Genomic DNA, 24,289 nt, shown 5'->3' with positions numbered 1-24,289 from the left:
CCCGGGTTCGATTCCCGGCGGGGTCAGGGATTTTCTCTGCCTCGTGATGGCTGGGTGTTGTGTGCTGTCCTTAGGTTAGTTAGGTTTAAGTAGTTCTAAGTTCTAGGGGACTGATGACCATAGATGTTAAGTCCCATAGTGCTCAGAGCCATTTTTTTACTGTGTATGGAAAATGAGATTCGTCCGATTTTCTGCGAGCAAATATGTTGCCATTGTTTCTCATCGGACTAATAACTGGTGAAGGGGTCCGCGTGGTGTATTGCCAGCTATCCATATTGCTAACTTAGCGATTGATTTAAGCGGAGGCATATCGTCGTGAAACAAGGAATTTACCGTCGGCGCACACTGTATCGATATTAACATTGCAATTATACTCCACAGCCAGGGTATGAGGTGCGGTCGAGGATATTTTTTGTACTTTCCCCTTCATGTTCTAGTCGCGCGTGGTCACGGCGAGAAAGAATGTCGCGGAGACCCTGTGAGCTCCAGTCTCTCTAATCTGACCTTCTTGCTCTTTTCGCGAAATATGGTTATGAGGAAACAGTATAATGGTTGACTATTCTAATAATGTACGCTCTCGCAACTCTAACTGTAAGCGACACCGTGGTGCAGAATCTCTCTCTCGCTGCCTTTTCCCTTGTGTGGCTGAGCATCTAGGTGACGCTTTCACACTTACTAAACGAACCTGTAACTAAACGCCCTACTCTTCTTTTGATCTTCTTTATTTGCTGTCAGTCCTGCATCAAGCAGCTGCCAGAACGATAATTCTAAATCCTGTCGAACCAGATGTTTTTAAGGGGCCTTCTTCATGGAGAGACTGTACGTCCTCTACATTTTTCCAGTGACTCTCAGTCTGGCATATGCCTTTCGTGCAATTGGATTTTTGTTGTTGTTGAGTATTCAAATCAATTCGTACGCACGGTAAACGGTATTTTAATTGCAGTATCTTTACTAGGGTACCCACGCGGTCTTACGCGCCTAGCCACGGTCAGCACGGTTACCCCCGTCGGAGGTTAGAGTCCTCGCGCGGGCATGTGTGTGTGTGTGTGTGTGTGTGTGTGTGTGTGTGTGTGTGTGTGTGTGTGTTGTCCTTAGCGTAAGTTATTTTAAGATATATTAAGTAGTGTGTGAGCCTAGGGACCGATGACCTCAGCAGTTTGGTCCCAAAGGAACTTACCACAAACTTCCAATTTTCCAATAACTTCCCTAGTTCTTGTTTACCAATCACGTACACTTTCTGTCTGTTCATGCGAAGTATGGTTCAGTTGTTTAGGTAATGAGCCAACTGCCAATCGCTGGACGAATCGTCGATACACAGCAGGTCTTACTACAATTTTCTAGCGGTGTGACTTCTGTGTGTAAAACAGCATTACATATTGTGTGTTTTACTGATAAGATCTCTTCAATCTGATAGCAAGCCTGTCTAATATTGTGCCCAAATATTGTTCACCAAGCGCCAGCGCGGAAATCAAGGTTTCTACCTGCAGGCCCGTACCTACGGCTTTAAGAACGTCGTAGACTAACGGTTCGAGCTAGGCTTCACGCAATCGTTTATTTGGAATCCATCTTGATTCTTGCAAGGAGAATTTTAGTTTCCAGAAAGGTCGAAATGCGCAATCCAGAATGAGATTACACTCTGCAGCGGAGTGTGCGCTGATACGAAACTTCCTGGAAGATTAAAACTGTGTGACAGACCAAGACTCCAACTCGGGACGTAATATATTATTGCAAAGGTCCCGAGTTAGAGTCTCGGTCCTGTACACAGTTTTAATCCGCCAAGAAGTTTCATAATACGCAATCATAAAACGTGATCAAGCATTCTATAAGAGATGAACGTCAGCGATATAGGACTACAATTGTTTTCACCTGTTTGATGACATTGAAAACGGGAATGACTGAACATTCTGATTTGAAATGCAACACTTCTGCAACGACCTTATGGTAGAAGAGAAATCATTCCGGTCCTCATATTAATTATATACAAAGATGGTATCTGTTCTTTCGGACATGTCCGAAAGAACAGATACCATCGGTAACCACGCAGCTCGTTAGAATGAAATTACAATGGAATGAACACCCTTAGCTGCTTACGTCAACGGGGACAGATGAAAATACCATCCTGGTGTATATATAGTTAAGGCTCACCGGCCACTTGACTATCTTCTTCTTCTGTGCGAATGCAGAAACAGTGCCCGAACTCTTACGGAACGCCGCGAGTAATGAGTATAATGGGCGGGGGCACTACGAATGTAGTGCGGGACAATACGTTGAGAATGTGGGTTTCGCGGGAGGTGTGTGAGAAATGAATCCCTGAAGTCGCGCTATCCTCTTTGTCCTCGGTGGCTCAGATGGATAGAGCGTCTGCCATGTAAGCAGGAGATCCCGGGTTCGAGTCCCGGTTGGAGCACACACTTTCATCTGTCCCCGTTGACGTATGTCAACGCCTGTAAGCAGCTAAGGGTGTTCATTTCATTGTAATTTCACTCATATTAATTGCCTCACGTAAAATTCGCCTTCCTATCGCAAGGAGAAGAAGCAACGGTTGGTATAGGCATTTACACTGAGGCGCCAAAGAAACTGGTATAGGCATGCGTGTTCAAATACAGAGATATGTAAACAGGCTGAATACGGCGCTGCCATCGGCAACGCCTATGTAAGACAAGTGTCTGCCGCAGTTATTAAATCGGTTATTGCTTTTACAATAGCTGGTTACCAAGATTTAAGTGAGTTTGAATATGGTGTTATAGTCGGCGCACGAGTCATGGGACACGGCATTTCCGAGGTAGCCATGGAGCGTGGATATTCCCACACGACCTCTTCGGGGGTACCGTGAATATCAGGGATCCGACATGAACCAACGGTGAATGAAGACAATCATTCAGCGTGACAGAAGTGCAACCTTTCCGCAAATTGCTGTAGATTTCAATACTGGGCCATCAACAAGTGTCAGCGTGGGAACCATTCCACGAAACACCATCGATACAGGCTTTCGGATCCGAAGGTCCGCTCTTGTACCCTTTATGACTGCACGAAACAAAGCCTTACTCCTCGTCTGACCCCATCAACACCAGCATTGGACAGTGGGCGACTGGAAACATGTCACCTGGTCGGACGAGTCTCGTTTCAAATTCTATCGAGCGGGTTTATGTGTACAGATATGGAGACAACCTCATGAATCCATGGAACCCGCATGTCAGCAAGGGACTGTTCGAGCTGGTGGAGGCCCTCTAATAGCGTGCAGATGGAGTGATGTGGAACCCCTGATACGTCTAGATACGACTTTGACAGGTGACACGTACGTAAGTATTCTGTCTGATCACCTGCATCCATTCATGCCCATGTGCATTCCGACTTACTTCGACAATACCAGCAGGACAATGTGACAGCCCAAACGTCCAGAATTGTTAGAGAGTGGCTCCAGGAACACTCTACTGAGTTTAAACACTTACGCTGGCCACGAAAATCCCCAGCAACGAACATTATTGAGAATATCTGGGAAGCCTTGCAACGTGCTTTTCAGAAGAGGTCTCCATCCCCTCGTACTCTTACGGATCTATGGACAGCCCTCCAGGATTCATGGTGTCAATTCCCACCAGCAGTACTTCAGACATTAGTCGAGTCCATGGCACCACATGCTGCGGTACTTCTGCCTGCCCTACACGATATTAGGCTGGTGTAACAGTTTCTTTGGCTCTTCAGCGTAGTTAGCACCTTAACCTACATAGTATTATATGAGTGTTACGTGTAGGCTCGGGAAAAATGCTGGCTATACACAGTGAACGTTTCGTAAGGAAGATTTTTCTACCTTGCGGGTTTTTCAGTGAGACGTTAGGTCTGAAGGTACGAGTTTATGTGAGATACGTTTCGACTTCCAGGAATGAATTTGCACTGGAAAGGATGTATGAGTTTAAAACAAATTGAACGACAGAGAAACGCAGGCTCACTTAATACATATTTCAGAGCATATACACTGTAGCAGGAATATTTAGATGAAAATATTAGGTGAGGATAAGCAGAAGTGCAGGTAGAATACTTCTGTAGAACAGTCAAGACTAAATCTTCAGTACATAGTTCATCATAATTGTTTCAAGTACTTGTTAAAATCAAAACAGGTACGCCCATGTTCGTAACTGCTTGAGGCTCGAGATTAACTGCTGAACTTCGGTCAGTTCCTCGTATGATCGATATAGTCTGTCTAAAACTTCGCTCACATTTAAGATGAATGAACAATATTTCTTGAGTATCCAGGTCTACGTTTTTCTTTGGTGCACTCATATTCTTCACGGACTGCATATGATTTTTGAGTGATGAGGTGAATGCAACGTATAACAGTGCTCGTTCGTGTAACAGAAACTTAGGAGCTAGAAAGAAGAAAATAGATTTATTGAATTTAATTCACTGAACGGAAACTATCAGAGACAAATAACCTCGTGGTACCTACCCGCCTAGGCTTTATGAACTACTGCTTATTCCACTTCACGCAATGTTTCGCAAAAATAGCAACGTAACATTACACGGGGACCCATAAATGTGTGGGACTTACTTCAATTTGTTCCTCAGAAAACTAGCTGAAGTGCGGAGGGAGGGGGGGGGGGGCAGTAACTTTTCGGTAGCTGGTAGCTGTCTGTACTTCTCCGTGGACAACTTATGATTATACAGCCAACAGAGAGAGGCGGAGCACTTCTTCTGATTGCCTTCCACAAGCCGGGCGTGCACCTGTTTGTTGTCGCTTCCGTGTGAGAAACTCTTTCCACTGCCGGCTGCGTCTGCACGTCTTATTTCTCCAGCCCGCTGTTACGTTCATACACACAGTTAATAATATATGAGTGTCATGGCACTCACTTCCGTACGCCGAAGTTCCACTTCAGGAAATGAAGGCAAAAATGGAGTACGAAAAGCTGTTTCTAAAACAAAGTAATGACATCAGATATGGTGTACGACACTGTTTAACTTTTGGTTGAAATGGAATCACCTAGCAAATATTCCCAGGCTAGTAACGTACGCGAATACGACAGTGCAGTTCATATAGGCTGATGATTTACCGTTAGTGACGTATCCGTAAGTTATTGCTACAACGAAAAAGAAACAACAGATGAACACACTTTTTTATCACTGTTCTACAAGTAAGTAATTGTGAGCATCATTACTTCTCTGTTTCATTATTGTATTCAAACATAGCACACGACAAATATTTGCTTCATTTTCTGTTCGTCACAGACAACGAAGATACCGCAAGAGTAACAACCGTCAAAAAAGATAGCATCCTCACTTAGCACCGATGTAGAAAAGAATTTGTCGATTTCTGATATTTGCTTTTCACGTAATTTGATATGATTATCTGGGAGTGCATCAGACATTGACGTAAAAGACCACACGCATTGCTACTCAACCACAGCATTATTTAAATTGGACTTTGAGGAAACACGAGGGACCGTTGAAGGAAACAAGCACAGTGATCACTACCGAAAACTCATCGTACAGTCAATGTTTTCAGGACAGTTGTGAATATACCATCAGTCCCCATTACGCGTTGACCCACAATAAGTCGATCGAAACGCTCTCACTCCGTGGTGAAATTATACTGTGATCGACTAATAAGTTGTGCCAAAAGTTTTCAATTAAAACAAATAACGTGTTAGAACCAACGCCCCAAGAGGAGTGGTTCCAAGGACGCCCTTTATACCCCCCCCCTCTTGAGGCCCTTTCTTATCGATTCTTAGCTGGAATGTGTCTGAAATGTTCTCCTTAGTCAACCATAAGGAAACGCGTAATTTCAACCCTGGGTGTCGAAATTTTGACCTCCATCGAATATGCTTCAAGAGCAGGGGTGAAATGGAGGTAAGATGGGGGTGCAACGGCGTTACCATCATGAGACACGTCCACGGTGGCGCTGGGAAGAATTTTGGCTAAATTTGGTGCCAATGTGAGATCACTAACCTAAGTCTTAAGTCAAATGAACTTCTGAACCCTGATTTCTTCCGTGTTGTGTCTCCATCTTGCTGTTTGTTTTGTCACCTAATGCGAGATTGACGGCGTAGGCAGCCACGATTTTGTACCGTTACAGACGGGTTCTAGGCATTTTTGAACCAAATTTGAAACGTTTGCTTTGCAGTGAGATATACATATATTTCAGGTTTCAAAGAAGTGGTCCTTTAATTGTGTAGCTCAGTGTATGTCCCGTATTAAGATTTGGGTACAATTACAAATAATGATACACTGTAAACTTCATTTCTTCAATTTACAAGCCGAGTAGGGGCGAGGCGAAAATTCACAACTATGACAAGGAATTACTGTTGCAAACCACAATCTTATTTTTGTATATAGCTCCTATTTGCCAAACTCTTTCTTTAGTACTTTCCAAATGGAGTTATACAGCGAATTTCTCATTCACAGTAATATTTGGTTCCTAAATAGGGGTGGTAGCCTTTTCAGTAGTTGTAGAGGCAACAGTTTAAATTATGTAAAGATCTAAGTTCCTAAAACTAGTCATCTTTGCTATATTGTGAAAAACTGAGAGCTAGGGCCAGGTCTACTTTTACTGACGATAGTGTTCTATTGAGTTAAGTAATCTGGAGATGAAACAGCTTCCTTTCAGAACCCCTTGTGAGAACCACTCAGCAGGATTATGTCATAGGGAAAAACGAATGAATGCAACATCCCATGATCAGATAAGTAGGTTAGAAAATTCAGAACGATAAATGGATGGTCTGAGGTTATATATTGTGGTAAGAAGAGAAGACCATGGGTCAGATGAATAGAGGGTCATCATCACAAAATGAAATAGGAGCGATGCAGAAGTAGATCTAATAACGGAGAAGAAAGTAGGAATGAGAGTGAGCTACATTGAACAGAACGGTGAATGCATTAACCTAACCAACAAAGATACAAAGCCAACTCTCACCGCAGTAGTAAAAAGTTTTGTGACCATTACCAGTGTAGGTGATAAAGGATTGGTACAATGGCTGGTTAGGTAAATTTCAATATTCGGATCGTTAAGGTAGACGAAAACTTTGTTATTACGGAAGATTAGAATACAATAGAATGAAAAATAAGAAGCAGAAAAATAGCATTTCTTCACTGAAAGAGGCGAAGAAAGAAAAGGAGTATAAACGTTGTACAACTATATACAGAGTAGAATTTAATCATTACTAACATTTGTATTAAGAATTATGAAAGAATGTTGAATGTACTGCAGATATGTATCGGCGCCGCAACGTTGAATATAGATTATGTAATTTTGTGAATCTTTTATTTTGAAACCAGATTTGTAACTATAAAACACTGTCAAAATTTACTGATGAATTAGAGATTACTGAGAGTTTAAAATGGAGCAGTAGGCAAATGTTGTCTGAAACATTCAATGGCGTACAAGAGAAGTCGATTGGTTAACAGTGAAAAGTTTATATAATGAGAACAGGTGAACAACTACCCGAAAAGATAAGGCCCTCGTTATTCATGGATTTTTGTTTTAGTCATCCGTCTTCTAAATGGTTTGATGGTACCTTCCCAAACCTCCCCTCTTCTGGCAACCTTTTCATCTCAGAGAGCTCTTCTAACCTATATTCTCTTTTATTTGCTGGATGAAATCCGAATTCTCTTTCTCTCTACAGCTTTTATACTCTACAGCTCCCTCTAGTACCATGGAAGTTGTTCTCTGTTGTCTTAACAAATTTTTTATCACCATATCCCTTCATATTCACAGTGTTTTCCATATATTGCTTTCGTAAACGATTCTGTTGACGATCTCGTCATTTCGTACCTTATAAAGCCACCTATTTTTCAACTTTCTTCTACAGCATAACATCTGAAATGTTCGTTCTCTTCTGTTCCGATTTTTCTACGCAGACCATGTTTCATTTCCATACAGTCTTATGCTCCAAACGTACATTGACAGAGGTTTCTTCCTCAAATTAAAGCCTATGTTTGATAACATTAGATCCTCTTGACCAGTAATCCCCTTTTACCTGCGCTAGTCTGCTTCTTGCGTCCTTATTGCCCCGTCCATAGTGGATTGTTATGCTGCCAAGGTGGCAAAATTTCTTACCTTTATCTGCTGCGTGATCCCAAACTCTGATGTTCATTTTATCACTTCACATTTCTGCTACTTCTCATTACTTTCGTCTCTCTTCGATTCTCTCTCAGTCTATATTCTGTAGTCATTCGATTGTTCATTCAATTCAGCAGAACCTGTAATCCTTCTTTTTCGCTGGGGGAATAATATCGTCAGAGACTCTTATCAGTGATATTTTACACAATGAATTTTAACACCACTCCTGATCTTTTCATTTCCGTCATTGCTTCTACGATGTATAAATTGAACAACCTTTTTAATCATAGTATCTCGTTCTTGGTCTCTCAGTCTTATTGTCCCCTCTTGCCTCTTGTACACATCGTAAATAACCTGTTTTCCTCTATAGCTTACCTTTATTTTCTTCAGAATGTCGAAACATTTATCACTTCTTAACATTATCCACCGCTTTTACCTGGTCAATATATATACGGTGGTCCATTGATAGGGACCGGGCCAAATATCTCACGAAATAACCATCACACGAAAAAACTACAAAGAACGAAACTCGTCTAGCTTAAAGGGGGAAACCAGATGGCGCTATGGTGGGCCCACTAGATGGCTCTGCCATAGGTCAAACGGATATCAACTGCGTTTTTTCAAAATAGGAACCCCCATTTTTGTTACATATTCGTGTAGTACGTAAAGACATATGAATGTTTTAGTTGGACCACTTTTTTCGCTTTGCGATAGATGGCACTGTAATAGTCACAAACGTATAAGTACTATATTTCTATGCACCAAGAATTGCATGGCGACGACTTTGAAAGTCGTTTACAGTTCTGCCACTGGGCACAAGAGAAATTACGGGACGATGGCAGATGTTTTGCACTTGTTCTATTTAGCGAAGAAGCGTCGTTCACCAACAGCGGTAAGGTAAATCAGCATAATATGCACTATTGGACAACGGAAAATCCACGATGGCTGCGACACGTGTAACATCAGCGACCTTGGCTGTTTAATGTATGGTGCGCCATTATGGGAGGAAGGATAATTGGCCCTCATTTTATCGATGGCAATCTAAATGGTGCACTGTATGCTGGTTTCCTACGTAATGTTCTACCGATGTTACTACGAGATGTTTCACTGCGTCACATAATGGCGATGTACTTCCAACGTGGTGGATGTCCGGCACATAGTTCGCGTGCAGTTGAAGCGGTATTGAATGGCATATTTCATGACAGGTGGATTGGTCGTCGAAGCACCAAGAAGTGATAAGTTCACAAAGGTAGATGTATCACATTGGAACAACAGAAATAAAATATTCAAACTTATCTACTTTCTGTATTTTAGTTTAAAAGACCTACCTTTTGCCAACGGTTCGTCTAAAATTGTGGGCCATATGTTTGTGACTATTACAGTGCCAAAACGTGGTCCAACTAAAACATTCATATTTCTTTACGTACTACACGAATATGCAATAAAAAAGGGGATTCCTGTTTAAAGAAACGTAGTTGATCTGCGGTTGACCTATGGCAGCGCCATCTAGCGGGCCAACCATAGCGCCGTCTGATTTCCCTCTTCCAGCTAGACAAGTTGCGTCGTTCTTGGTAGTTTTTTCGTTTGACGCTTATTTCGTGGTATGTGTGGTGTCACCGCCAGACACCACACTTGCTAGGTGGTAGCTTTAAATCGGCCGCGGTCCATTAGTACATGTCGGACCCGCGTGTCGCCACTGTCAGTGATCGCAGACCGAGCGCCACCACATGGCAGGTCTCGAAAGACGGACTAGCACTCGCCCCAGTTGTACGGACGACTTAACTAGCGATGCAACACTGACGCAGCCTCGTTTATTTGCAGAGAAGATAGTTAGAACAGCTTTCAGCTAAGTCAATGGCTACGACCTAGCAAGGCGTCATAGCAATTGATAGTTATCGTATGAAGCATGTCTCATCAAGAACGATGTATACAAATGATGGATTAAAGTTAAGTATTCCAGCAGCTACGTACTTTTCTTTATAGCACTCATTCCGTATCCTGTTTCAGACCTCACGCCATCCTGCGTGAGCTTATAGCGTGCATTTCGGCCTTCTCTAGCAATATAACAGTATGTCCAAAAGAACAGACACGATTTTTAATCAGCAGCCTTTATAGATTAAGAAACAAATTTCAATCACTGACATTGGCTGATTGAAAGTGGTAAAGAACGAAAATTTGTGCCGGATTGCTATTCAAAATCAGGTGGCTCGCTGACTAGGCGGATGCTTTGACCACTGAACCATCAGAATACAGCGGCCATTGCAACTGCGCCAACTACCTTAGTATGCCTCCCGTAGACCTGCAGGTAAATTTTCAACTTTTCCACAAACTGTTAATGTAGTACCCCTTGCCAATTGTACTCATTACTCGCGGCATTTCACCGATTCCAATAAGAGTTCGAACCTGTTATGTATCGGCACATACACGAGATGGCCAATGATCTCTTCAGTGCAGGCTCAATCTCTTACGGCAATCGGAGAAACGTCACGAGTACTGAGGATAATGGGCGAGGGGCAGGCACTACATTAGTAGTGTGTGGATAATATGAGATTTTGGATCTGATGTGACGCCTGCTAGATTAGTCCTTGCAGTTATAAGGGCCACTGCGCCCGGATGGCTCAGTAGTCAGAGCATCTGCCTAGGCAGCAAGAGATACAGGTCCGAATCCCCTCTGATTTCAATCAATGTCCGCTCGAAGTCAATGTCATAATTACTTGCCTATGAATGTGCCTTGACTTTTCTTCAGTCCGGTTTCCCTTATTATCTACAATTTCAAAACTTCCTCTCTGCTGTCCTGACCTTTCTTAAAGCAGACCTCATCAAGCTGAACTTCACTTTTCTTTTCAATACTTCTGTATATTATTCTTCTCAGCAGCTTGGATGCATAAGATTGTAAGTTAATTGTGGGATAACGCTCGCATTTTTCGAGTTTTGCAGTCTCCAGAAATGCGTGGATGATGCTTCTTTCTGAGACACTGTTGGTCTATTGCCAGTCACATGCATTATAAACAGAAACGTGAATAGTCGATTTGTTGCCATTTCCCCCAACGATTTTAGAAATTCCAGTATAGTGTCATCTCTACTGCTTTATGTGATGTTATGTCGTCGAAAACTATTTTAAATTCTTATCCTGATACTGCATAACATATTCTTCCTTGTCCACTCCTGTTTTTTTCTCCTGTCGCGTTGCAGATAATCCCTCCGCCTCACAAACCCCTTCAACGTACTCATTCCACCTGTCCTCTTTCGCTTCTGCATTTAACAGAGAAATTCCCATTGCATCCTTAATGTTGCCCTTGCTTTTAATTTCACTTAAGGTGGTTCTCGCTTTCCTGTATGCCGAGGCAATTCTTTTGAGAGTCATTTCTTTTTCGATTTCCATAAATTTTCCATGTAGCCATTTCGCCTTAGCTTCCCTGTACTTCATGTTTATTGCATTCCTAAGTGATTTGTATTTATGTGCTGCTCAGTTTCCTTAACAAGCTTTTACTTCCTTATTTCGTCGATCAGCTGAGGTATTTGTTCTGTTACGTATTGTCTCTGCGCTGTTACAAGTCTTGCACCTATGTTTTTCTTTTCAACTTCTGAAACTTTTGAAATGTCCACTCCTTTGTGACTGAGCTGCCTCTTTTGGTTTCTCTTGTCGCAATATTCACGTTCTTAGCGAATTTGGAACGCTCTTCGTCATTCCTCGGTACTTCACTATCCCACTACCCTCCACATTGACTCTTTTGGACACTTCTTTTAAACTTCAGTCTACTCTTCATCCTTGAATAACACACGAGATATTAAATTTATCTGATGAAAGAGAAAACATAAAAACATAGCTAGCGAACACTGACTTCAAAAAATTAGAATCACAGGAGCTGTACAGAAAAACCAGTAATTCATAGGGGACAATTTCGAAGCTATAGAAATATTATTACTATACAAGATGTGGAAAAGGCCCATAGGAAAATAAAAAAAATCCTCATATGAAAACAAAGCGGTGCCCACGGAAAACGAGCAATAACAAAAAAGAAGGAGGCTGAAAGATGGGGGGGACTCATGTACAAGGGAAAGAAACAAGAAGACAATAGGGTTGAAACGGAAGATAAAGATTATATGGAAGATGTGACATTACGAGAAAGATTTGACGAGAAACAAGGCACCTGGATAGGATGACACAAATGGTTCAGATGGCTCTGAGCACTATGGGATTTGACTTCTGAGGTCATCAGCCCCCTAGAACTTAGAACTACTTATACCTAACGAACCTAAGGACATCACACACACCCATGCCCGACGCAGGATTCTATCCTGCGACTGTAGCAGTCGCACTGTTCCAGACTGTAGCGCCTAGAACCGCTCGGCCACACTGGCCGGCGATAGGACGACATTCCCTCGTAACTATTGAGATCTTCAGGAGAACAGATAATTTCAAAACTCTTCCACCTGATATCTATGAACAAATTAACAGTGAAATACCCTCAGACTTCTAGTGGAATATAATATTTATATTCGATAAGATGATGATAAGTATGGATATCAGTTTATCAAGTCGTGGCTGCAAAATCTTGGAACAGTTGATCCACCGAATAGAAAAATTGGTAGAATCTGCCTTAGTTTGGGTTTCGGAGAGATGCAGAAAAACAAGAGGGAGTAGTAAACCAGCAGCTTAGAAAGCAAACTAAAAACGGGAAGTTGCAGAATTAGATAGAATTTTTGACAATGTTGACTGGAACACTCACTTTCAAATTGTGGAGGAAGCAAGGATAAGAAACGTAACGCGAAATGTTGTCTTTAACTTCTATAACACCAAACTGCAGATGTGAGCCGAAGGACACGAAAGGGATGCAGTAGTTGAGAAAGGAGTGAGATAGCGTTGTAGAATATACTACACGTTACATGTCAGTTCCTGAACTGATAAAGCTGTTAAGGAGACCACAAAGAAATTATGGAGATCAGTAAAAGTTGAAGGGGAAGACCATGTAGTTCTGCTAGAGACGGTAAAGGACTGCGTAAATCTGTTGAACGGTAAGGTTAGCGTCTGGAAACATGTGGTGAGATAAAATTAGTAGCATCATAGGTTGAGGAATGGGCGTCACTGGGTGTTTGTAGAGAGGTATAACTTTCTTATCAGAATACACAGTTTATTCACAATAGAACCACAAAAAACAATTAGCAACAAGTGGTACAGTTCACTATAAATGTTGTTGTTGTTGTTGTTGTGGTCTTCAGTCCTGAGACTGGTTTGATGCAGCTCTCCATGCTACTCTATCCTGTGCAAGCTTTTTCATCTCCCAGTACCTACTGCAACCTACATCCTTCTGAATCTGCTTAGTGTATTCATCTCTTGGTCTCCCTCTACGATTTTTACCCTCCACGCTGCCCTCCAGTACTAAATTGGTGATCCCTTGATGCCTCAGAACATGTCCTACCAACCGATCCCTTCTTCTGATCAAGTTGTGCCACAAACTTCTCTTCTCCCCAATCCTATTCAATACTTCCTCATTAGTTATGTGATCTACCCATCTAATCTTCAGCATTCTTCTGTAGCACCACATTTCGAAAGCTTCTATTCTCTTCTTGTCCAAACTATTTATCGTCCATGTTTCACTTCCATACATGGCTACACTCCATACGAATACTTTCAGAAATGACTTCCTGACACTTAAATCAATACTGGATGTTAACAAATTTCTCTTCTTCAGAAACGCTTTCCTTGCCATTGCCAGCCTACATTTTATATCCTCTCTACTTCGACCATCATCAGTTATTTTGCTCCCCAAATAGCAAAACTCCTTTACTACTTTAAGTGCCGCATTTCCTAATCTAATTCCCTCAGCATCACCCGACTTAATTAGACTACATTCCATTATCCTTGTTTTGCTTTTGTTGATGTTCATCTTATATCCTCCTTTCAAGACACTGTCCATTCCATTCAACTGCTCTTCCAAGTCCTTTGCTGTCTCTGACAGAATTACAATGTCATCGGCGAACCTCAAAGTTTTTATTTCTTCTCCATGAATTTTAATACCTACTCCGAATTTTTCTTTTGTTTCCTTTACTGCTTGCTCAATATACAGATTGAACAACATCGGGGAGAGGCTACAACCCTGTCTTACTCCCTTCCCAACCACTGCTTCCCTTTCATGTCCGTCGACTCTTATAACTGCCATCTGGTTTCTGTACAAATTGTAAATAGCTTTTCGCTCCCTGTATTTTACCCCTGCCACCTTTAGAATTTGAAAGAGAGTATTCCAGTCAACATTGTCAAAAGCTTTCTCTAAGTCTACAAATGCTAGAAACGTAGGTTTGCCTTTCCTTAATCTTTCTTCTAAGATAAGTCGTAAGGTCAGTATTGCCTCACGTGTTCCAGTGTTTCTACGGAATCCAAACTGATCTTCCCCGAGGTTGGCTTCTACTAGTTTTTCCATTCGTCTGTAAAGAATTCGTGTTAGTATTTTGCAGCTGTGACTTATTAAGCTGATAGTTCGGTAATTTTCACATCTGTCAACACCTGCTTTCTTTGGGATTGGAATTATTATATTCTTCTTGAAGTCTGAGGGTATTTCGCCTGTTTCATACATCTTGCTCACCAGATGGTAGAGTTTTGTCAGGACTGGCTCTCCCACGGCCGTCAGTAGTTCCAATGGAATATTGTCTACTCCGGGGGCCTTGTTTCGACTCAGGTCTTTCAGTGCTCTGTCAAACTCTTCACGCAGTATCATATCTTCCATTTCATCTTCATCTACATCCTCTTCCATTTCCATAATATTGTCCTCAAGTACATCGCCCTTGTATAGACCCTCTATATACTCCTTCCACCTTTCTGCTTTCCCTTCTTTGCTTAGAACTGGGTTTCCATCTGAGCTCTTGATATTCATACAAGTCGTTCTCTTATCTCCAAAGGTCTCTTTAATTTTCCTGTAGGCGGTATCTATCTTACCCCTAGTGAGATAGGCCTCTACATCCTTACATTTGTCCTCTAGCCATCCCTGCTTAGCCATTTTGCACTTCCTGACGATCTCATTTTTGAGACGTTTGTATTCCTTTTTGCCTGTTTCACTTACTGCATTTTTATATTTTCTCCTTTCATCAATTAAATTCAATATTTCTTCTGTTACCCAAGGATTTCTACTAGCCCTCGTCTTTTTACCTACTTGATCCTCTGCTGCCTTCACTACTTCATCCCTCAAAGCTACCCATTCTTCTTCTACTGTATTTATTTCCCCCATTCCTGTCAATTGCTCCCTTATGCTCTCCCTGAATCTCTGTACAACCTCTGGTTCTTTTAGTTTATCCAGGTCCCATCTCCTTAAATTCGCACCTTTTTGCAGTTTCTTCAGTTTCAATCTACAGGTCATAACCAATAGATTGTGGTCAGAGTCCACATCTGCCCCTGGAAATGTCTTACAATTTAAAACCTGGTTCCTAAATCTCTGTCTTACCATTATATAATCTATCTGATACCTTTTAGTATCTCCAGGGTTCTTCCATGTATACAACCTTCTTTCATGATTCTTAAACCAAGTGTTAGTTATGATTATGTTGTGCTCTGTGCAAAATTCGACCAGGCGGCTTCCTCTTTCATTTCTGTCCCCCAATCCATATTCACCTACTATGTTTCCTTCTCTCCCTTTTCCTATACTCGAATTCCAGTCACCCATGACTATTAAATTTTCGTCTCCCTTCACAATCTGAATAATTTCTTTTATTTCATCATACATTTCTTCAATTTCTTCGTCATCTGCAGAGCTAGTTGGCATATAAACTTGTACTACTGTAGTAGGCGTGGGCTTCGTATCTATCTTGGCCACAATAATGCGTTCACTATGCTGTTTGTAGTAGCTTACCCGCATTCCTATTTTCCTATTCATTATTAAACCTACTCCTGCATTACCCCTATTTGATTTTGTGTTTATAACCCTGTAGTCACCTGACCAGAAGTCTTGTTCCTCCTGCCACCGAACTTCACTAATTCCCACTATATCTAACTTCAACCTATCCATTTCCCTTTTTAAATTTTCTAACCTACCTGCCCGATTAAGGGATCTGACATTCCACGCTCCGATCCGTAGAACGCCAGTTTTCTTTCTCCTGATAACGACATCCTTTTGAGTAGTCCCCGCCTGGAGATCCGAATGGGGGACTATTTTACCTCCGGAATATTTTACCCAAGAGGACGCCATCATCATGTAATCATACAGTAAAGCTGCATGCCCTCGGGAAAAATTACGGCTGTAGTTTCCCCTTGCTTTCAGCCGTTCGCAGTACCAGCACAGCAAGGCCGTTTTGGTTAATGTTACAAGGCCAGATCAGTCAATCATCCAGACTGTTGCTCTTGCAACTACTGAAAAGGCTGCTGCCCCTCTTCAGGAACCACACGTTTGTCTGGCCTCTCAACAGATACCCCTCCGTTGTGGTTGCACCTATGGTACGGCTATCTGTATCGCTGAGGCACGCAAGCCTCCCCACCAACGGCAAGGTCCATGGTTCATGGGATAGGGAACCATAAACTAAATCTTCAAGAAATTACCAAGAATAGCAAATTACAAGCTACATGTACAGGAGCAACACCAAAAACTTGAAAAATAATACAGATTCACAAATCCAAAATGACGATAAACTGTATCAATAATACCAAACACAGTAAACTAATTTACTGTAGTGTAAGTCAAAGAATTACAATTGACAATGACGAAATAAAATTTGATAATAAATTATCAGTGCATACGGTATGAGAACCAAAATTTAATGACATTAACCCTTCGTTATCAAATAAAGATAATGTTTTATCATGGTCTAAAGTCCCACGAAATGACACAATAAATTGAGTATTTGAATTAACAACATGTCATCACTACAACGTGATTCGAAATATATCTACACTCCTGGAAATGGAAAAAAGAACACATTGACACCGGTGTGTCAGACCCACCATACTTGCTCCGGACACTGCGAGAGGGCTGTACAAGCAATGATCACACGCACGACACAGCGGACACACCAGGAACCGCGGTGTTGGCCGTCGAATGGCGCTAGCTGCGCAACATTTGTGCACCGCCGCCGTCAGTGTCAGCCAGTTTGCCGTGGCATACGGAGCTCCATCGCAGTCTTTAACACTGGTAGCATGCCGCGACAGCGTGGACGTGAACCGTATGTGCAGTTGACGTCTTTGAGCGAGGGCGTATAGTTGGTATGCGGGAGGCCGGGTGGACGTACCACCGAATTGCTCAATAAGTGGGGCGTGAGGTCTCCACAGTACATCGATGCTGTCGCCAGTGGTCGGCGGAAGCTGCACGTGCCCGTCGACCTGGGACCGGACTGCAGCGACGCACGGATGCACGCCAAGACCATAGGATCCTACGCAGTGCCGTAGGGGACCGCACCGCCACTTCCCAGCAAATTAGGGACACTGTTGCTCCTGGAGTATCGGCGAGGACCATTCGCAACCGTCTCCATGAAGCTGGGCTACGGCCCCGCACACCGTTAGGCCGTCTTCCGCTCACGCCCCAACATCGTGCAGCCCGCCTCCAGTGGTGTCGCGACAGGCGTGAATGGAGGGACGAATGGAGACGTGTCGTCTTCAGCGATGAGAGTCGCTTCTGCCTTGGTGCCAATGATGGTCGTATGCGTGTTTGGCGCCGTGCAGGTGAGCGCCACAATCAGGACTGCATACGACCGAGGCACACAGGGCCAACACCCGGCATCATGGTGTGGGGAGCGATCTCCTACACTGGCCGTACACCACTGGTGATCGTCGAGGGGACACTGAATAGTGCACGGTACATCCAAACCGTCATCGAACCCATCGTTCTACCATTCCTAGACCGGCAAGGGAACTTGCTGTTCCAACAGGACAATGCACGTCCGCATGTATCCCGTGCCACCCAACGTGCTCTAGAAGGTGTAAGTCAGCTACCCTGGCCAGCAAGATCTCCGGATCTGTCCCCCATTGAGCATGTTTGGGACTGGATGAAGCGTCGTCTCACGCGGTCTGCACGTCCTGCACGAACGCTGGTCCTACTGAGGCGCCAGGTGGAAATGGCATGGCAAGCCGTTCCACAGGACTACATCCAGCGTCTCTACGATCGTCTCCATGGGAGAATAGCAGCCTGCATTGCTGCGAAAGGTGGATATACACTGTACTAGTACACTGTACTAGTGCCGACATTGTGCATGCTCTGTTGCCTGTGTCTATGTGCCTGTGGGTCTGTCAGTGTGATCATGTGATGTATCTGACCCCAGGAATGTGTCAATAAAGTTTTCCCTTCCTGGGACAATGAAGTCACGGTGTTCTTATTTTAATTTCCAGGAGTGTATATCTGTCAGGTGCAAATCCTTTATTAATTAACATATATAAATATTTTTCACATAATATTTGAGCTAGGATTCCACGAAATAATATTAGACACGAGATTCACAAGCAGACCTTGCTAGACATACACAAACGCAGTAAAGGGTAGTGTTATGTCATAGCCAGCTTTCCACAAACCACTGCCCACATACGCATCACAACACGAGTGGTTTAAATGGTTCAAATGGCTCTGAGCACTATGCGACTTAACTTCTGAGGTCATCAGTCGCCTAGAACTTAGAACTAATTAAACCCGGCTAACCTAAGGACGTCACACACATCCATGCCCGAGGCAGGATTCGAACCTGCGACCGTAGCGGTCGCTCGGCTCCAGACTGTAGCGCCTAGAACCGCACGGCCACTCCGGCCGACGAGTGCCTATGTGTTTTCGCTAAGAGATGATCGGTCATGTAGAGGGCAGAACTAAAAACAACTTTCACTGTACGCAGGAAATATATACATATGAAGACTCTGCCCCAGTATGTGCTCTCCAGAAATAGCAATGAACAGAATTCCAGACATCAAGACAACACTGAGCATCTCACACATCTAGCTGTCAAGTTTGCACGCTCGTTTTCAGTCACCAACGATCGCTTGGCTCCTCCTGCACCATACTATTTCGTTGTTCCACAACACACTTTTCTTGTTAGGCCCCACGACAGCAGCGCCTACCCATCCTTATTCCATACAGGGCTTCATTTACAATCAGCTGGCGGACAACTGCCGCTGATGCATGCAATAAGAATGTTATCCTGCTTCCTCACCGTTTTGAGATGAAAAGATATGGATAGGAACGGGCGTGTTTCAATGCTGAAGAAGGAATCGAGGTGAAACAACAGAAGAAAATCCTGTTAAGGACAGAATAACTCCTTTATTAACTTTGTTAATTTATTCATCTTAGCTGCAACACATAACGGATCAGAAGTGGCTGTGGGCAGACATGAAGACGAACACAAACATGTATTTAGTTAATCCGTCCACCTCGTATAGTCATCTACGTATGTCTGCGGCTTCCAAGGTTGCGAACTACTGGCACTGTGGGACGCCAACTTAGCGTTCTGACTCGACAGGGGCGGCATGGACACTGCTCGTGGCTCTGATATGGTGCAGCGTGAGGCAGCCAGCAGAATCCAATGCCTTGTACTCTGCGGTAGACCGTGGCTTCCCAATGGCACGGCGATGGCACTGTCCAGTGCCCTAGTCTGGAGCGACAGCTGGGGAGTGGGGAGGGCGGCTGGATCGTTGCTGCTTGCCCAGGTTAGGCAAACAGTTGGAAGCCCATGGGTTACGGCAGATTTACACTGAAGTTTCTAGGGCTGCATCTGTAGACTCACAGTGATGACTGACTCAGGGCAGGCGCTGTCCGTCTGTTCTGTTGTCAGGCAACAGTGTGTCAAACTGATGAAACTTCCTTGAGAATGGTCTGCGTCCCAGGTCATCGGCTTGTGCAAGTGTGACGACACAGACGTGGACATAGGATGACTGGGTGCTTCTTCCACTACATCGTCGGCCGCGGTTGCTAGCATTCCAGATACGGCACTTGAATTGGCTGTGGATTAAGGCTTTACACCATATATTGCCAGTAAGCAAGTGAACATGGGCCGGCCCATGCTTTTTGCATAGAGGACTCTTCACTCATGTTGTCATGCTGTCAACCACAACTGGCTTACCTAGGGAAATTCTCTAAAAGCAGGCGGTTATACTCCTTGTCGACAACTTCTAGGAACCACCCATTCCAGTACTGAAACATAACCAGACGGTCTACCCTCGGGGGTACCCAATTCCACACACGAAGTGTTGCCTATCAGTTGCCACCCATGTCCAAGACACTATCTTCAACTTTGTACTGCTTCATTGTCAAACGTAAGATATCCTTAAAGCTGTCGTTCTGCCCTGATCGCCGACTCGCCGTGGCGCAATGGTCAGCTTCTTTGTTGCCTCGTGGGTGCTCTCTGCTACCGCAGGAACATATCACCAGCCCTGGCTTCAACTGACGAGCGGCGAAATATTTTAACTGTGCTGTGAGCCATTAAATCACCGAATACTAAAAGATGTAAATCACTTCTGTTAAATGGTCGAACAGTAAACTGCCAAAGGAAAAGATCAAATAGAGACTTTGTAAATGAAAAATATGCTAACATCGAATATATAGTTTCCAGTTAAAATGTGGCCATTTGCCAAAAGCCTTAGTATTTGGCAAAACGGACTGCTGGCTGCAGTGAAGAGAGAGAGAGAGAGAGTCAAGAGGTTCTGAAATGTATCGACGGGTATGTGAAGCCATGCCATCTGCACTAGATTCCTTGGCTAAGAATCCAGCCAGAGAATAGTCCGATGAGAGTGTCTCCACAGATTCTCTAATGTGCTTAGAACTCATAAGTTTAGTGGCCAGGGGAGTGAGATAAACTCATCCTGACGCTCCTCGAATCACTTATGTGCACTGTATGCTGTGTGACATATTGCATTGTCCTGCTAATTGATGTCATCGTGCTGAGGAGAAACAACTGAATGGGGGGCTGACACACTCCTCAAGAATAGATACGTACTTGTGTTCATCCAGTCACGAGATCACCCAGAGAACGCAAAGAAAACTTTCTGCACACCATAATTCTAACTCCACCGGCTTGACCCGTTCCTAGGAGAGTGTTTGCTTTCACTGTGATGGAGCATAAAACATGATTCTTTTGAAAAGGCCACCTGTCGCCAGTCTTTGTCGGTAATGAACAGCAGTCAGCGTGGTTGAATGAATCAGACACCTTCCTCTGTACATGAATGCACTTCACCTCATTACTTCCCTCTTTCCCCCTCCTTAAATCTCCCTTCCCTAAAACTCGCTATACTAGTAAACATCTACTTTACACACCAAGATATTAATGTACATCTGCACAAACCCTCATTACTATTGCCAATCTTTCTCATGTTTTGTCATTATTATTTGATTTTTTTTACTGTCATTATTATTGCTTTTATCATAATCCGTATGTATAGCACCTGTTGTACAAATACTGCCAGCATTTACTTTATTAGGTCTTAGTCAAGTTTATCATTATTATTTGATTTTTTAAATTGTTGTTATTATTGCTTTTATCATAATTTGTATGTATAGCACCTGTTGTAAAAATACTGTCGCATTTACTGTATTTGGTCTTAGTCACTACTCTTCATTCATATTGTCACTAGAGTGAGCTAATTTTCTCATTTAAACTATGGTCATGATGTAACTCTGATGTGTGAAATGCTGCATGTGTGGAACACTGGTCCGATGTAAGAGAGGGCCTGATGGTCCTAATCTGATCAGGTTAAATGAATACGCAGCGATGTTCATCGAACAGTCCTTGAGGAGACACTGTTCTTAGCGCGTTAGTTTATCTGAGGGGTCAGGGGCTCAACAATTGCACGTCTATTCGCCCGTAGATACTTCCATAGCCAATATGAAACTTCCTGACAGATTAAAACTGTGTGCCAGACCGAGACTCAAACTCGGGACCTTTGCCTTTCACTGGCAAATGTTCTACCAGCTGAGCTACCCAAGCACGACTCACCACCAGTCCTCATAGCTTCAGGTCTCCCAGTACGTCGTCTCCTACCTTCCAAACATCACAGAAGCTCTTCTGCTAACCTTGCAGAACTAGCACTCCTGGAAGAAAGGATATGACAGAGACTTGTTTTAGCCACAGCCTAGGGAATGTTTCTTGAATGAGATTTTCACTCTGCAGCGGAGTGTGCGCTGATATGAAACTTCCTGGCAGATTCGCACTTGCCCGCAAAAGGCAAAGGTCTCGAGTTCGAGTCTCGGGCCGGTACACAGTTTTAATCCATCAGAAAGTTTCGCATCAGCGCACACTCAGCTGCCGAGTGAAAATCTCATTCTGGACTTCCACAGGCGTCGATTTCTGTTGTCGTCTATGGCCCGTGGTGTACCACAGTTGCATCGGCGCTGGCTTCTAATAGCGCCATTTTGCCATGCAAGTTACACCTTACCCACAATGACACGGAAACATATAACAATCTTAGCCGGTTTGCAAATGGCTCCACCCTTGTCACGAATGCCAATGATCATGCCATTTTGGACTTTAGATGAATCATTCCGTTACCCCATTATGAAGACGTCTGCACTGCTTGCCGCGTCACTCTGACACACTTTATATACCCTCCCCTGCTAATGATGCCATGTGCTGTCCGTGTGTGGTTACTGCACTCCCTGTTATGCGCTCATAGGTAGCACACCGCGCCCAGTACACGTCCACCGCGGCGCTCGGGGCCCACAGTACCAAACTGAAGGGTCCTGCTGTTATTGGTCTATTTCCATACCCAGGCAGTCGTCCTCAGTGCTGTCTGGTGTCATTTTCGCATGACATAGGTTTCAGAGCAACTAGTCCGACCGGCGGTTTCGAAACGTTTTTTAAAAGTTTTTAAAACTTTTTATGAATTTGTTTTTATGTGTATTGCGGCATGTGAAAATTATCTCCCGCTCTTGTTATTGAAACGGTACGGTAGTTTTCGCTCCATAAGTAGCAGGTTTCGCTACTCGTTCGCATCGGGAAGTACAAACAGAGACGGCTCCGCCGCCAAATTTATTGCACGACGCGGCCTGCCGCGGGTGCAACAGAACCCATGAGGACGGGTGGAAAGAAATGTGTCAGGCTCCATAATACGTATTTATATGCGTCGTGTATTATGCATTTCTTGTACGTGAATGTGAATCTGCACGTGAATTTTCCTAATCCTCCTCACACCTTTCCATAAAGCGTAGCCAAATCTTAATTGGGAAGTAGTTCTGTAGTATAGTAGTGCCAACCTTACTCCTGGGTAGGGGATCAGAGAGACAGCACAGGCAGATAAAAGTCAGAGACGTTCGAGTGTCACAAGATTTGGGGTCGAGAGGTTGGTCACGGCCAAGTGGTTCGACTATCTCCTCCACCGGAGCCCAGGAAGACCTCTGGGTGCCCGCGATATTCTGAGAGTGTTACAGAAGACAGGTAAGTGAGCAGACGTACCCTCAGTGCGTCTGTCTCGATGTTCACGCGTGGAAGAGAGGTATTTGAATATTTGCACTAGTTCTTTTATTTATAGCTTCAGATTGTGTAAGGTAATGAATGTTCTCGTTTCATTTGGGAAATTTGACCTCCTGTGTTAATGTATCTGGTCCCCAGTTTGCCCATTATCCTCCTAACAGTGTGGATGTCATATGTAAAACATCGGGAGACTTCCGTGGTGTACATTTAGCCAACGCAATTCCGTCTTGCCCGTACAAATGTGCTTGCAGATCAGTATATAATATACCGGAACTATAAGTTTTAAAATTGTAATATCTGTAAATTGGAACAATTGCTGCAATCGCTTTTAAGTCGAGTGATAATGCTTAAAATAAACTGATAATCAGTTGTCATCAATATTTAACATACCCCAAAAATCACTAAGGAGTCAAGTTAAAGGAATTTATTTAAAATAAAGATACAGAATGCAGTAACCCACACACCAGTGTGTGAGCCCTCCAGCCCTTTGCCTAGTATCGTACAGAATAGGGCACGCTCTCTAGGTAGCGCTCTCAAGCTCCCCTCCCCAGTTATCGGTTGCGCAATTTTCATTCAGGGCTTGACGACATCAACTTTCATCTGGCGTCCCTAGGCAAGGAGGTTTGACGGCAACCTTTCATTATTTCCAGTACGACACCTGAACATGGGTTTATAGGAGCCCGAAACCAGCAGTGTAATAATATAAGAAATTTACGACTGAAGCGGTATTTTCAACCTCTATAAAGTAAAAGCTACCGATTCCTGACAGGAACACAGAGGAACACGTTCTGGATAAGTTAGAACGTCGACCGTTCCGGAGTCCAGCGTCCAACATCACTACCTTGTCTGTTGTCGGCTCTTTACAGACACTCAGATACTCCAATGGAA

Source organism: Schistocerca piceifrons, chromosome 6 (assembly GCF_021461385.2).
Source record: "Schistocerca piceifrons isolate TAMUIC-IGC-003096 chromosome 6, iqSchPice1.1, whole genome shotgun sequence".
Lineage (NCBI taxonomy): Eukaryota > Metazoa > Arthropoda > Insecta > Orthoptera > Acrididae > Schistocerca > Schistocerca piceifrons.
This window is presented reverse-complemented; position numbering follows the sequence as displayed.